The 16,837-nt window shown below is 35.9% G+C and overlaps 1 protein-coding gene across 7 annotated transcripts in view; it reads right to left on the bottom strand.

Annotated features, from left to right (window-relative positions):
- Positions 1-16,837, bottom strand: part of Spidr (scaffold protein involved in DNA repair) — a 394,388-nt gene that overhangs the window by 296,093 nt on the left and 81,458 nt on the right. Inside the window, exon 1 of one of the 7 annotated variants that reach the window (XM_048782867.1) lies at positions 1,754-1,828. The exons of the other annotated variants lie outside the window; for them this stretch is intronic. The gene's annotated coding sequence lies outside the window, so the exon portion shown is untranslated. Of the gene's footprint in view, positions 1-1,753; positions 1,829-16,837 lie in introns of those variants that run through there. 7 annotated transcript variants of the gene reach the window in all.

The following is a 16,837-nucleotide window of genomic DNA, read 5'->3' as shown; positions in this document are numbered from 1 at the left end:
CAAGACCTCCTTCCAGATCCAAGGTAAGCTCCAAAGGCCCTGACTAGACTTCTGGTAAGAGATATCTCGTCATATCTTATATGCCCATGAAAGTACATCTCTGAAATAATCTAATTGTATCAAAATAATCCTTATACGATTACTCTGAGGTGAAAGGAGGCAAATAAGACAAACAGAAGATTAAATGATTGATATATAGTTGTCCAGAGTCACATAAACAATTAAGAGAATAATCTTGGGAATCCCCACTATCCACATGCATCCTACACACATTATTCCCAACTCTGTCTACAAAATAAAGGGAGCCAAAAACTAGGGGGAAATACGTATATATATTTGTGTGCATATGCGTGCGCACATGAGTTTTAGCTTTAATAGCTACAAATGTGAGAAAAGGCAAAATTAATTGTCTCTAAGAAAAAACTGACCTATGTACTTTTCCATAATCTTGAAATTCAATAAAGATGATACACCAAGGACTTTAATATCAAGGAATTTAAAAGGTGTAATATCTCATAATGCTTGTTTAATTCGTTATTTCGATAGGTAAAAGATAATATTTAATATACTGTTGGGAATTTTATTGGCCACAATGAGCTAAAACAATATTATGGAGATAAGTCATCACTGAAAATGATTACTTTTTGATATTCATGCAAGAACATGAACTATGGAAAAAACTGCAAGATACTTTAATCCCTATAAAATCTAGAAATGACAAAGATAGTCCTGGACACTTGGTTTAAATTTTGAATTCAAACAAAACAATGTTTATCAGTTTTATTATCTTTATTAATTTTGAAGACCCATGATTCTATAAAGTTATTCTAGGCTTAATTTATGAAGTCATATAATATTTCTTATGGGAAAATCAGAATGCTGACTAAAAGTAATCAAGTCATTAAAAGAATATATTTGAAATGTGATTTCATCTAGAAAAACATTTTGTTTGTGAAGTATATGATACTGGAGATGGAGTTTCCAGGAAAGCATCAACTTAGCAGGCTGAGGTGCTCCAATTTAACATAATTCTCGAAGAGGCTGTTCTAGTGACTGGCCCTTGATGAGTACTTAAGAAGTGAACTCTTGGAATATTCTGATGGAAACATTTTGCATGCACGAAGCCTTGACCACTCTGTACCACTTTGTGTAGATTTTAGTTTGTGCAAGCAATATAATTTATGGTAAACACCTACTTTCCTTCTATAGGACTGGAGTTTCAATAACAGCAAGTCAGTCAGTAGGCACTGACCTGTTAGGTCTTCCCCAAAAGATAAAACTTTGTATGGGCTGCTACAATTCATTGTTATAGGAACTGAGCATGTCCTTTGCAGCTCCCCCAGAATAGGAATCTTGGAAGCTCTAGAATGCTCCTGCTGCACCTCTACCCTTTGCTATAATTAACCAAAGCCATGGGTATACCCATTTCTGACTTCTTATGATTACTTTTAGCAGGTCACTAAAATTTATCTTGGGGGCTCCAACACATATAATTAAATGTGATTTTTATTATTTTAACACATTTTCCTTAATTTCAGTAGAATAAAATGTAAAAACTAGTCTATACAATCCTGGTAATCAGTTATAACTAGATATATTTTTAAAATAACTTATGTTTAGAACTTAAAAGAAATCTCAATCCCAATTCGCGGAAGCCATGAAAGTGAAATGATATGGCTAGAAAGCAAATCACTATTTCAAAAAGGGGCCAACATTGGGGCTGAGGATGTGGCTCAAGCGGTAGCGCACTCACCTGGCATGTGTGCGGCCCCGGGTTTGATCCTCAGCACCACATACAAACAAAGATGTGTGTCCGCCGAAAACTAAAAAAATAAATATTAAAATTCTCTCTCTCTCTCTCTCTCTCTAAAAAAAGGGGGGGGGCAACAAATTTTCCAATAAAGGACCATACAACAAATATTTCAAGCTTTTCAAGCCATACAGTGTGTCACAAACACTCAAATCAGCCATTTTAATGTGACAGCAATCATAAATAACTTATAAACAACACATAAAGTAATGAGTTTGGCTGGGTTCCTGCAAAAGTTCATTTAAGGAGATAAGTAGTAGGCCAAATTTGGCCTGCTAGTTATAGTTTGTAAACTTCAGTTAAAATGATTTTCCTTTATTTATTTTCTAGGTTAAACAAACAAGATTTTTTTTTTTCTTTTTAAAGAAAGCCTCAAGATTCTCCATTTTCAAAGTTCCCTAGTAACAGATCATCTTTTTGTTATTCAATTCTGTACAGGATTTGTATCCAATCCTGCAACTGATTCTTAAAATCAAAGAGTTTAAAACACTTAATTTACCCAATAATTGTATTCAGTATTGAACAAAAAAGATCTCAAAATTTGCCTAACATAATCAAAGTTCCTTTTTAAGAAGCCACTGTGAGAGAAGAAGATTTTGAAATGATCTTTCTTAAAAAGAATCCTATCTTAAATCATAATGATGAATGATTTGCTAGTCTGACACAAACTTCTGGGAACACCGGTCCAGGATTAAAATGAATCTTAAATGTTTAGGAGTCAATTTACATAAAGCTAAACTGAAAAACCTTCTCTACCATGTTAGGTACCTAACAATACTTGTAAGAGCCCCAAATCTATTCAAATTCCTTTGTTCATCATTCACAAATTGCTGATTTGATGTCAACTATCTCAAAAGAAACTGAAAAAAATAAGAAATTTCTAATAGCTTGAAAATATGGAATAATTATAACTGTTGCATTGAAGGCCCTGTTGTAAATGAAAGCAGTACTATTTGGGTTTTAATTATAGCTATTTGATCTATTTTAACCAAAAAAAAAAAAAAAAAAGGAAGAAAAACTAATACTTCTAAACTAGACAAAGCAAAATACGAGAATCACATTCCTATAAATTGTCTACCAGTCTTGGCTGCAAACTTACCTAGCCCCATCTGTTAAAATTAAATGCTTGTTTTTAAATGGCTTTCGCTCCTTGATTAGTTATAACTGAAAGCCAAGTCATCCAGAGCAAATAAGAACATTAAAACTCAACTAAAAATGAGGACAACATCTATAACTAAACCATTATGGCCGGGGGTGGAAGGAAACAACTCTCTTTTTTTCTGGGCAAATATAAAAAAAGAAGAAAAACAAAAGTCAACCTCCACATATGTTTAGAACTCCAAAACTACACATACAAGGAAAAATAAATAAGTCCAAACAATTTAGAAATATATCCAAAATGGGATAATTTATATTTTTGTTATTACTTCAAGGCAAAAATTGATTGAATTGATACGGCCTTTATCTTAAATGTTCAAATGGACAACTAAAGATAAACATGAAGCAAATAAGGTTTTATTAGAAATGGTTTGTATTAACGCAGTTTTAACTTATAGAGAAATTTATTTTATTTCCTCCTACAGTCCGTTTTTCTTTTGTTTTCGTAGTGCTGGGATCAAACTTAGGGCCCTGTACATGTTGGTAAGTATTCTAGCTATGCTATATCCTCAGTCACTTCTACATTTCCTTTTGACTGACTTTCTCCACATCTGTCCATAATTCTATGTTAAAAATATCCCAGATGGATAAGGGGGGAAAAAAGATGGCTCAGTAGAAACGACCACTACACCTAGGATGAGTAAAAGAAATTAACCTAAAACAGCAGATACAACAGGTCAAGAACAGCTCAACATTTATTAAAAGAACAAAACAAAACAGTAACACATGACTATCAGTGCGGACAAGAGGACTACGAAAAGAAAACAGGGGTAAGCACTTACTTCAACTTATTTCTCCTAGGCTCATTCCCCTAGACATTTTATTAATATCTGAAAATAGCCAGAAATATGTATCAAGACAATCAAATATTAATGTTAGTTTTACAAACACTTTAAACAACAGTAATTCTGGCCTACCACTAAAATCCTCTTGATTTGCAAATCACAGAAATTGAACTGACTTTGAACCTACTAAAATTCACCGAATCAGTGGCCAGAAATAAACTCTGGAAACTGATTTCTTAAACCCTGAAATTGCGAATACTTTGAATACTTGTCTGCTTCAAATTGCCAATAGTCAGATTAATTACCTACCATATGCCTAATTTTCTTCACAGGATCAAGTGAAACTGCTTGAATCAGAAATGTTTAATGTCCTCTAAGTTACATAGTAATAGGGTCTACTTCTTTTCAAATAAGGACTAACAATTTAGAAGAAATAAGTTCTAATTTTTTTAATTTTTTTTTTTGTTGTAGTTGGACACAATACCTTTATTTTATTTATTTATATGTGGTACTGAGGACCGAACACAGGGCCTCGCATGTGCTAGGCGAGTGCTCTACCGCTGAGCCACAACACCAGCCCAGAGATAAGTTATAAAATTTTTAACAAATGTGATTTTTTACAACTAAGTTTTTCAATTAAGTAAAGGTTAGGTCTTTATTTCTAAAAGGAGCAGCACAGCACTATCTGAAATACTACTTGAAATACCACTTCTATGATGAACTGGAGATTTTTAATTTCATTAAAAATTGTTTCATTTCAGGAATAACTTCCACAGCAGTGTATTGAACATTATCATGTTTACCTCCATTTTCTACAGCTAAATCCCAAGCTTGGGAATTAAAGAATAAGCATTTAAAGACTAATTTGAGATCTCTTATTTCTTCTTTTTCATTTCCTTCATGACAAGAACAGTACCCAAGCCTTGCTAAGAATTTTAGGCATTGTGTTTCTTCCAGTGGGGTGACCTGGCCAATTCTTTTAACCTCTCTGAACCTCAATTATTAAAAAAAAAAAAAAAAAAAAAAAAAAAAGAACGGAAAAGAAGAAAAGTTTTCCTATCCTTTTCCACTCATCAAATATTAATCACATGTTTACTATGTGCCAGGCATTGTTCTAGCTTGGGGATAAAAGATAAATAAGGCATTTTTATTTTTTTAAACCTCAAGAAACTTACAATATAGAAGGAACAGAAAAACAAACACATTAGTAATTTTAGATCTCAGGGGCTCTGGTAGATATGGGCATGGGAGGATTTACAGGGAAGAGGGCTCGAGTTTATGGGGAAGTCTTCCCAGAAGAGGTAGCTTGCAAATGAATAGATGTTTCACAGCTGAGGCAGAGGTTGGGAAGAGGAAGGTACTCTAAGCATAGCAATAAGAACAGAGGAATGAGAAGCCGCCATGTGGGGAGAATTCTGGTGTGGTCAGTATGTTGCAGAAAGAGAGCAAACAACATGAGTAGTTAGGTTCAAAAAGATGATTCATATATCCAAGAAAGTTCCAAGTAGAGGATTTTTACCTCACCTGGTAGAACCTAGCTAAGTATTTATGAGTTTTCCCCCAACAAAAGATTTTAAAAGATTACTTAGAAGTAATTTACTGGTTTTAAAAGATTACTTAAAAGTAATCTACTGGTTCAGTGGTTTCTTTCATGACCTCTTTTGATCCTTACTACAGCACTATGAGAGAGGAACCATCATACCCATTTTAAAGAGAAAGAAACTGTTAAGGACTGAATGTTTGTGTCCTCCTAAAATTCATCTAATCCCCAATGGGATGGTATTTGAGGTGGTTCTCAGGGAGGTAATCAGGTCATCTGGGCAGAACCCTCATGAATGGGATCAGTACCAGTATCAGACTATTAGTTTGCCCTCCATGAAATATGTGAGGATGTGAGAAGTCAACAGACTACAAACTGGAAATGGGTTCTGATCAGAACAGACTACACTGGCACCCTGATTTCTGACTTCCAGCCTTTAGAACTATGAGAAATCAAGTTCTATTATTTATAAGCCACCCAGTCTATGGGTATTTGTTACAGCAGCCCAAATTAGAAAAGAAGCCAAGGCTTAGAAAAATTGAGCAGTTTGCTCCAGGTACAGAGTAAATGGCCAGTGAGCTCTGGTCTGTCCATCTGAGCCTTATTCTTTATCCTTTTAACCCCCTGATCTATGTCAGTATCTAGAAGAACACATTTTACCACTGAGCTATACCCCTAGCCCTAGTGTTGAAGATGTCTTCATGCATCCTTCATCTGTGAAGCCTTTTTGACATCCTACCATGATGAGTGAATTTTACAGTGGGTACCCAGATAGCACCCACCAAAGTTCTACCATTATAGAGTTTCCTGTATTGGCTTTAGTGTTATCTACTATAAAGCCCTAACCCTTGGAAGGCTGGTCATCACCACATTTTGTATCTGTTTCAATTACTGAGTTTCTGTGTGCTACAATTATTTATCTTCATGTTTATCTGTTCTTTGAGACTGTGAGCTCCATGAAAGCCTGACTTGGTTTTTGTATCCTGACTCTGAGAATATCGAGTATGAAACAAATAAATCTTTGACCACATCACTTACTGAAAACTTCTCTATAACTGATCTCTAAATAACAATGACAGGGAAAAACATTCTTTCACAATATTCCTTTCCCTTATGTGTTGGGAAGTCCTAGAGGCAACTGTTCTATCTGAGCAGCAACAAAGAGGAAATACACTTTGCACCACTTCTGCAGCTGATAGAGAAGGAAACTCAAGCAGTTCCTTCTGCCTTGCAAGGGCAGGAGTCAGATTCTTTTACATTAAATACTACATACAAAAAAAGCCCCCCAGAGACCAAATTTATAGATACTACTTGCTTCATCAATTAACCACATTCTTGTGACCAATTCTTGTGCCTTCAAAGCCATCTTTTCAGCAGATAATCATGAAACAAGCTCCTGCACAGAAAAAATGAGATGAGCAGTGCACAAAAGACTTGCAGTACAAAAAACAGAAGAGAATGAAGTATGAAACAGTGCTGTTAAAAAAAAAAGAAAAAAAGAATCTCCTATAATAGGGGTAAGGGGCTTGAAAAATAAACAGACAAATCAGAAAAGTCACTTGAAAATTAATGAACTTGACATGAACTTAAGGGAAAACAGTACTGATCATATGATCTTTTCAGACTGTGGTGAAAATATTTTCTTTCTACATATATTTTACTTCCCAGATGATTAGACCCATAAATACATCCCTAGAAAAGAATTCCTTTCTACAAAAGTGTCCTCTTCATAACTGCCATTCAGAACACCAACTGCCTATCATGACACAGCAACCGAGAAACTCAAGGCTTGTGTTAGGGATATTCAACTTGTGATTTCCTGTGAGACTTTCTCAATTCTCATCATGATGAAATGGTTAATGTTGCAATGTACTCATGGCTTTAGATAAAAACACAGGGCACCCAACACAGAAGTAGCTGAAGAGAACAGCACCCAGCAGGAAGCTGTCCCTGCAAAGGAAATTGCAGTTTCTAAGATGAAGAGGAAGTCAAGAGGGAGAATTAAGTCTTAAGCCCTTGAGAAAATATTGAAGAAACTACTTGTGGTCTCAAATACAGTTAAAGCACTAAGTAGTTCAGGTAATAATTAGTTATAAATTCAAACTTTTAACAATGCACTTTGGGGTAAAGTTGGCACACAATAGTCAAATCATGTTGTGTAATCACTGTCCTGTTAAGAACTGCCTCTTCCATTCTCTATTCCTTACAGAATTTTCGTGGAAAAGTAGATGACAGTGATACCAACTAAAAGGAATAGAGGGGAAAAAGCACTCTCATTCACTTACTCCTACCCACTCTAACAATTCTGGTCAAGTTTCTCTGCATTTTACAATGACCTGAAATATCCTCTTCAGATACAAACGCACCCTCTAAATAAGCTTCCAGTTTCTACATCATAAATGGTTAACTTCTCAGAAGGAATGTTTTCACATGCCCAGGAAATGTATCCTAGTCACAGAGAATGATGCTACCAATCATTTCTCTGGCAGTATAGCTACATTTAGCCATAGAATGTTCATAATAATGTCTAAGGAACCTTTCATTTACAGACATTTGAACTTCATAGAAACTTCATATTCCAGCAACTTTATCTACCATTTTTTAAATCATGCCCAGAATTCTTTCCCTAATGCTCATAAATACTCACAGATCTTTTCTGTCATTAAATAGGAATGATTGCACATATATTTTACAGTCAATAACAGGCTTTACAAATAGTCAATAATGGTAATAATAAGGACACTTTTGACATTATTTTCTATAAGAATACCTCATATGTGACTTTCTTTGCCATAGTCTATCATATGTTAACCACTTCTTACACAGAAAAGATGTGTTTATGGAAGGGAAGGGTTAAGTATACACATGATGTTTTCTCTATTTACGTTATGACCATGACACTGACCTCAGTAACAAAACACAAGCTCCAAAATCTCCTTTTTATTCTGATTGCCAAATTCTTGTTTCATTGAAACCATCCACACTCAGCTGTAGGAACTTCCTAGCAAAATCATCTTTTTGAATTACTGACTCTTGCTAACTCTGTTTAACAACCACTGATATTTTCTGCAGCTGAATGTTTATGTCCAACTAACATTCTTATGTTGAAATCCTAACCCCTAATAGGATGTTATCAGGAATAGGCCCTTAGAAGGTGATTAGGTCATGGGGGTGGAGCCCTTATAAATGGGATTTGTGCCATGATATAAGAGGCCCCATGTCTCTTATAACAAAAAGACAGCTAGCAGGAAATGTGCCTTTATCAGATAATGAATCAGCTGGTTCCCTGATCTTGGATTTCCCAATCTCCAGGACGGTGAGAAACAAATTTCTGTTGTTTATAAGCTACCCAGCCTATGGTATAGACTAGTACCACATGTGTCATCCTACAGTTCCTAATTTGCCCTTTCAATCACTGTGTTCTTATGATTTTCATCTTCCTTTTCTTCCTCTAGCTGCCTTTTTCCATCACCGAGCAGCTTAAGATTCCTTCCCTACCTTCATTTGATGAGTACTTGATGAACAGCAAGCAATTGATAGATGCTGCTTCTACCATACTAAGACTGAGGCTGGTTATAAACCTAATACACTAAGTGCTATGAAAGAAGTGGAGAGGACCAGGGGAAAGGGAAAGAGAAGTTGCCAACAATTTAGCTTCTTTATATGCTTGCATTTCCCTTAAGTATTTGCAGTTATATAACAGTCTATATGACCTGTAACATTCAACTGTTGTTCACAAAATCTGCATAAGTTTTCTATTGCTGTATAATAAATTACCATAAACTTAAGAGGCTTAAAGCAACACCCACTTATCAGCTCACTGTTGTTAGCAATCCAGTGCATTTTAGCTGGGCTCTGCTCAGAGTACCACAAAGCTCAAATTAAATTGTTTTTGGTAGGGCTTAGTTTCAGAGGCTTTGAAGAAAGTTCAATTCCATGCTAATTCTTGTCACTGGCAGAATTTAGGTCTTTGGGCTACAGGACTCAGCTCCCCATTTCTTTGATGGATAACAACTGGTCTACTCTGAAGTCTGAAATGCTGTCATGATCCTTGCCTTTTCCATTTTCAAATCAGCAACAGCATATCAACCCTTCTCCTGATTCAAATCTCTGACCTCCTCAGCCTCTGATTGGACCAGATTGAAGGGCTTGAAGGATTAGGTCAAGCCCACTAAGGAAAAAGTCCCTTCTTGAAGCCAAATAACAGAATTTAACCATGGTAGTTAGAGCCATCCTATTCGCAGTCCCAAGGATCGCCCACACCATGTGCGACTAGAAGTGTGCACACTAGCAATCACTGAGAGTTCCACTGGCCAGAGTAAATTGTAAAACACAGAACATAAAAATTTGGCACCAAAATAATTAGTATCAAGAAAAAAAATGTTATGGCATTCGTTAGAAAGAGACACTCAGCTTCTCCCTGTACGGGATTTTATTTTTCAATCCTGAGACGGTAATAACCAAAAACCTCAAACTCTCAAATCTGTGCCTCTAGCCCTTTTAGTCTTAATCCACTTATCTTCATAAATGCTTAAGAGACATTATATTTACTCACAGATCTTTTCTGTCATTAAATAGGAATGATTGCACATATATTTTACAGTCAATAATAGGCTTTACAAATAGTCAATAATGGTAATAATAAGGACATTTTAGACATTATTTTCTAAAGGAATACCTCATGTGACTTTCTTTGCCATAGTCTATCATATGTTAACCACTTCTACACAGAAAAGATGTGTGTATCTCATGAGACTTCACCTAATAAAACTCAATTAATAATCTTCCACTTTCTCAGATTTCTGTTTTTCTATATTACCTGTATGTTCAACTGAATGGTCAGTATTCCAAGATCTCAGCCTTCGAATGAGTGCTTTATCATTTGTTTACTCTATGTTCTCTTTTATATCAAAACTGAATCAAAACTAATTCAGTTATAAAATTTAAGAACTCGCCCTTCCTCTCCATTTTCAGACACTCTTCATGTCTGGAATAGGATCATCATAAACACTGATTTCCTAACCTGACCTTCTGCTACTTCCTTGTCTTTGTGTCTGTGTGCACACTTGCTCCAGCCTACACATTCCTCCTGAGAAAGTCCCTAACAATATTCTCCTCCTCAATATTCTCCTCTTCAGGAACTGCATGAGGCCCTCTTCCAGGGACATCTGCCAAAGTTCTTTATTCCAGCACAGAGCCAAAACTCAGTATATCTCCCAAGCCCCAGACTCACACCTCCGACCCTACTGTTCAATTCCACACCACACCCTCAGTCTTTGGGACACCTCACCTTTCGGTCTTACCTTAAGCCTTTGCTCAGCTGTGCTCCCAAGTGACACACCCTAGCCTGGAAGAACCAGTTTCACAAAGATTTCTCACTGCTTTCATTCACAGTCTGCTTTGCTTCCTCTGACTTAGAACACCTGATATTATCTTTATCTTGCTCTGGCTTCCCAAAATTTTTTAACTGATATACTTTACTTTCCCATTGTAACAGGAACATTCTATGTGTGTCTATATTTCATAGCATCTTAAGCACACACAGGAAACTTAACAATTCTTTTTTTCCCACAATTCAACCTACCACCATTCATACAATTAATTACCTATCCTACCTTGCCTGGAAGAACAGTCTTTAGAAAAGAGGTTAACAAATACACCATCCACCCTGGTATCCATATTAATGAAGTAACAGCACAGATAGTAGCTCAGAGTTATACACAAGTCAATCTGTTTAACATTTAAATTATATTTTAAAATTTTAACATAGGAATAAATGGAAAAGAAATTCTAGGAAAAGAAAAGAAATCTCTTCTTTCAGACATTGAGAACACATATTAAAAGATGGCTTAATTTAGGAAAAGGAACAGAACTTGGAAAAGTGCATTTTCATGCACATAAATGGGAAACAGTCTAAAAGTCTGCCCATAGGAGACAGCTAAATTGATGGAATACTTCACAATCGTGGTAAGAAGTACACTTTTCATGTCACTATGAGCCTTGGGGCCCACAATATACCTTCAAGTATAGAGCAGCTATGGAATATGCAGTCATTTGTCTATAAAGGGCAAGTAACAGATGCTCATCTTCATTTATTTAAATTTCAGGAAGAGCTCAATAATACTGCTTGCCTATTGGGGAAAGGAACTCTGGTTAAATGGGGACAGGAGACTTCTACCTTTTTCTATGTCACATGGACTGTGAGAACATGGACTAAGAGGGCTAGGCAGAGCAATCTCTGTTGAGCACAAAAAGAGGGCAGATTTGCCCATGGCTTATTATAAAACTCAATATTCAAAAAGGAGCTTGATGCTTCTAGAGGAAAAAATGCATAGAAAAACTAGATGAGAAAAAGAAACCAGCTATGCAGGTATTATAACCCCCAAACACTTGGGGACTCTCTCTTTTGCAATACATGCTATACTAGCACAAGGTAAACAAGCCATAGGCCTGCTTTGAGACTGACAGAGAAGAGCAGAAGGGGGTCTGCTGTGGCACCTCTACCCAAGTAGGTGTACATTCCATGGGAAAAATTATCCAGCCTAAGTGCACACAAGGAAAACTGAAAACTCACCTAAGCTCTGACCACAAACTCGGAAAAAATGTGATTATAGATAAACCTGCTCATTAGTAGTTTTTTTCTTTATCTATTTTTCTTTTTTTTTTTTTTTTTTTTTTTTTTTTTTTGATTATAAGAAATTCATTACAAGAAATGCCACTAAAAACTTCTTGAGAAACATACGGTATTTGAGAAACTCAAATTTCTTCTGCACTAAGAAACCAAATAAATATTGGATATATTGCAAATTAGAATTTTATTTGTGAATTAAAGTGAAATTGGGGCTTACCAAGTCCTACTGAAACACCTGAGCAGACCTAACTCATGTGAGGAAGTAATCCCTCATACAGGAGTAAGTTCTGTATTTTACATACACAAAACAAAAAACAAAAGGAATAAAAAGAAAAGAAAACCTTGTACCAAAGTTACAAGATCAAAAACACTGCTTTTGAGTCCCTCTGATTTGGGGCCAGCATGACAGCAATGACTCCTCAAATTAACTTCAACTGAGAACTACCTAGAGATTCAAGTTCCAGAGTCTGAGTCAAGGATGTAGAGACACAGATAGGAATACCTGATTTGTAGTAACCCTTGGCTAGATGACCAAGAGGGCAGAAGTCATGTGAAAATTTGGAAGAGGCTGAGGCAAGTTTCAAGTCTACATAGGATTAAATGTGACCAATTAGAGTTCTAGGCAAAATGCATGAAATATTTTTGTGAAGACCAAATGTCTGATTTCCTAATTTACTGAAGAATAAAACTTTTATAAAAATAATAACTGAGTACAGAGGCTATACTCTCCTTTCCATATATTCTCCTTTGAAATAACTATCCATGTGTTTTTATAATACTGATCCCTACCTTTGAATGAGTGCAGTCGACTCTCTATAGGAACATAAGCCACTTTCCTTCATGTCCACAAAATACCCTTACCCATTACCTCTGTGGGGTGGGGGGAGAAAGAGACAAAAAGAAAGCCAGAAGAAGAACGATTTAGAGAGAAACAAATAGAAAAACTAGGAGATACCATGATGGAAGCAGATTATCATACTCTCCTGACTAACATGTCAGTTCAGTGCTCCCCATACCAAATTGTAGCACTGAGCAAGATTCTGCTCTTCTAGAGAGCAAAATCAGGAATGATTGTTTTTAAAAAAGTACCATTTCAATAACACAAAAAATTGTTCATTATGATTCCAAACATAATATTATGGAATGCCACCATCTGGCAGACTTCCTTCCTTAGGTATCCCTGCCAGGAGGCTGGGGCAGAATGAAGAAAAACCAAGGAATTAAAGAGATCAAAATATTCTTCTAATAAAAAAAGAAAAAAAATGCTTTAACTTTTTGCTTTTTTAATAATTTCAGACATGTTTTTGTCACAAGAACTTACCTCAGAGACTCCATGGAAATCCACAAACTTACTATAAAGCTAGCTCACTGTATACACACAGGGACATCTGGGATAGCCACCTGAACATGGAACAAGATTTGGTACAGATTTACTAGTCCTCAGGGTGACAACGTTGGGAGGTGGTAGAACCTTTGAAAAGTAAGGCCCAGTGGAAGGTGGCTAGGGCATTGGGGGTATGCTCTCAGAAAGCATTAATGCTGGTGTCATGGAGTGAGTTCTTCTAAGAATGGGTTGTTATAAAAGAGCAAGACTGGATACCTCCTCCCCTCCTCTTATATTTATTTCTTCTACCACAATGCCATCTGTCATGCTGTAATGCAGCCAGGGTAGCAGGTAGGTAGTCCTTTCCAGAACTGGCACTACACTGTTTGGACTACCAGTCTCCAAAACTGCAAGCTAAATAAACCTCGTTTCTTTACAAAGTACCAGACTCTCGCATCTCATCACTGATACGTAAAACAGACTAATACAGTAATCTTGACCAGCAAAAAAAGGGCATGTAGAAATTATAGTCCCTATAACATTCCATATCTCAGGCTGAATACATATATCCATTATTTTTTCTTTTCACATTTTTGTGTACCTGATTATTTCATGTAAAACAAAGAGAAGAGAATACAATGTACATTCTAGAAATTGTAGAAATCTGAGATGGCTGGCATGGAAAGATGCAATGTAAAGGAGCAAAGGACAAAATGTTTAAAATGGGCCTTACCCAAGCACTTTATATCAAGTGGACATGGTATCAGTGGCCTTATAGACTATATGCTACAGAGAAGACCACAGAGGAGGACTCATCAATCCCGTACCCCCTCGTAGTATTGCAATAGCATCTAGGATAGGAGTTTTTGACCCTGCTACATGTACCAGTCACTCTGGGTCTTAGGTTTATTACAGTATATATATTGATTTTCTAGCATTATAGGGGAAAGTGTTCAAACAAATTTATCCTGTCAAATTTATCCTTATCCCCTATCCTGTCATGTGGAAAAAAAAAAAAAAGAAATAAAATCAGTGTACTATATTCATTAGCTATGTTTTCCAGCTTGTCCCTTTAGGGAGAGCCAAAATCACCCAGGGTATTTTGCAAAAAGGAAATTCTCTCAAAGTCTGAAACTCGGGATTTTGTCTTAAGCCAATGGTAACAGCAGTGATATAATTTGACACAGAATGTGTCCTGATGAATAATATAAAAATGAACTAGCCCCAAGATTTGTGAAAGTACAAAGGACTGAAGTAGAGCTCTGCTCATTTGCAACACTAGATGTCTGTGAAATAATCTCAATTACACTAGAGTTGGTGTCTTAACATGAAAATAAATTTTACAAAAATGTTTACTCCAATCGCTTCCAGCTAGGAAATTTACTGTGATTACACGTTATTTTACTAATGGGGAGAAAGCTTGATAATAAGATGTGTGTGTGTGTGTGTGTGTAGGTGCATGCACGTTTGCGCATATCCTATATTCCAAATTCCTAAATGTAAGTATCTATCAGCCGGAGTAAAGCCATTAAAAAACAGAGGGAAGAAGGGAGGGAGGGAAGGAAAGGAAGGGAGAAGAAAAGAAAGAAAAATAAAAGAAACACATTTTACAAAAATAAAAATAAATAAAATCTTGAAATTTTCCCATTGAAGTAATATAAAGGTTAGGCAATATTCTTGGACTGAAAAAACAAATTCTAATTAGATAATATAGACCAATGCCACACCATTCATACAGTGAAATACAGGGAAGAATGACATGACATGACTTGATTTCATCATTTTCTCCTCACTAAACTGTCTGGGTCAAGTATGGAGAGGATCTGGGCCTTAAAAAAATCTGGTGTTGGACTGGGGTTATGGCTCAGTGGTAGAGCACTTGCCTAGCATGCATGAGGCAGTTGGTTCAATCCTCAGCACCACATAAAAATAAATAAATAAAATAAAGGCATTGTGTCCACCTACAACTAAAAGAAATATATATATATTTAATCTGGCGTTAGATCCTGTCACTTCAGGAAAATGAGCCAACTCAAGAGGTGAGTGAACACTGAAAATCCATCATGTGTAACATAAGGTTATTTGGAGAAAAACTGAGATGATTTCTTAATATTTATTTCTTTAAAAATTAAAAAAATAAAATGGACTGCCAGACAATTTACTTATTAACAGATTTGGTAAAGAAAGATTCTAACTCTTACAAGGTTGGAGAGCAAAAATTGCCAGAGAACACAAATCACACATACTTTAGTGACTAAATACCCACAAACCTGCTGACATTTCAGATAAACACATCTTGATTGTCTTTCATAACAAAATACTTCATGATCAACTGTAGGAAATCTTTTTCTTTATTCCTTCTATATTTTCTTCCCTGTTTTTTTTCCCAGAATTCTAAATTCCAGACTTTAAATTTTCTTGAGAGTGAAAAACAAAACAAAAGCACATATTTATGAGAATGAAAATAAAGTTTATTGTGCTTTCCTTCTTAGAAATTCAGGTCAATTGAAACAGAGGAACTAAAAATTCTATGCAAAGGAAAATAAGTACTTATCTTGCTCCATCATACCACAGGAAAAATGTTAACCCTGTCAAAAGTAAAATGATGAAAAATAAAAATAAGATAAATGAAAGATGTTTTACTTGAGCAAATTTCCTCCTTCTCTTGGCTATCCTAAAGCCCCCCACTCAAGTGTTGTCTTTGGGCAGACAGCCTAGAATTTGGCAGATATCTCAATAACCACAATACAGACACCAAGCAGAGCAGAGTGCTGACAGTCTCCCAAACAGGCTAGATAGGCACAACGAGTTCTGACAGGTATCTAGAGAGTAGGTGTTGGGACATGGGAATCTGGTGGAATGATTTTTCCCTCCCTCAGATCCAAACAGCAAAGTGTGCCAAGGACTGGAAATGAATAAGAAACAAACTAGTGAAGAAAGTTAACTACTCCTTTATAAGCTTAGCTTATAAATTTATACTCTTTCCTTTATTGCTTAATTTCCTACTTATTTAAGAAAATGTTTTACATGTGTGCTCAACTTAAATGGACAAATAGAACACAAGAGAATTCCTTTCTTTACCATTTGTAAAGATATCTCATTCTTCCCCTTACCAACATGTAATCCTGGGCAAGTATTTAATTATCTGAAACATAGCCAAGTCATCCCATATACAAAATAAAGCAGTAAAGCACCATTTCAACAAGGGCACTGTGGAAACAATGAGAAAATATGTGTAAAATAGATTCTGTAGCATCCCACATATTAGGTAGACGCCCACAAAACAGCAGCTGTCATTACCATGCAAGTTTTAAAAACTGAAGTTCAGTATCCAATTTTCTAGGACTTTATGTTCATTCTGCTTTACTTTGGGTAACAGATGGAAAGCCCCCTCCTAACCACCACCCACTGCAAATATGCTATCCATTATGTTTTCCATTAAAATTTCTTCTAGAAATGTAAGTGATACAAATCATAGCCACACAGTCAACCCATGGGACATGTTAGCTTTGTTAATGAACAGTCTACTTAATGTTTAATTATCATATAAAATCTTGGTAAGATGTTTCCAAATAACCAAGCCATGTGA

This window comes from Marmota marmota, unplaced genomic scaffold (assembly GCF_001458135.2).
Source record: "Marmota marmota marmota unplaced genomic scaffold, marMar, whole genome shotgun sequence".
Lineage (NCBI taxonomy): Eukaryota > Metazoa > Chordata > Mammalia > Rodentia > Sciuridae > Marmota > Marmota marmota.
This window is presented reverse-complemented; position numbering and strand designations above follow the sequence as displayed.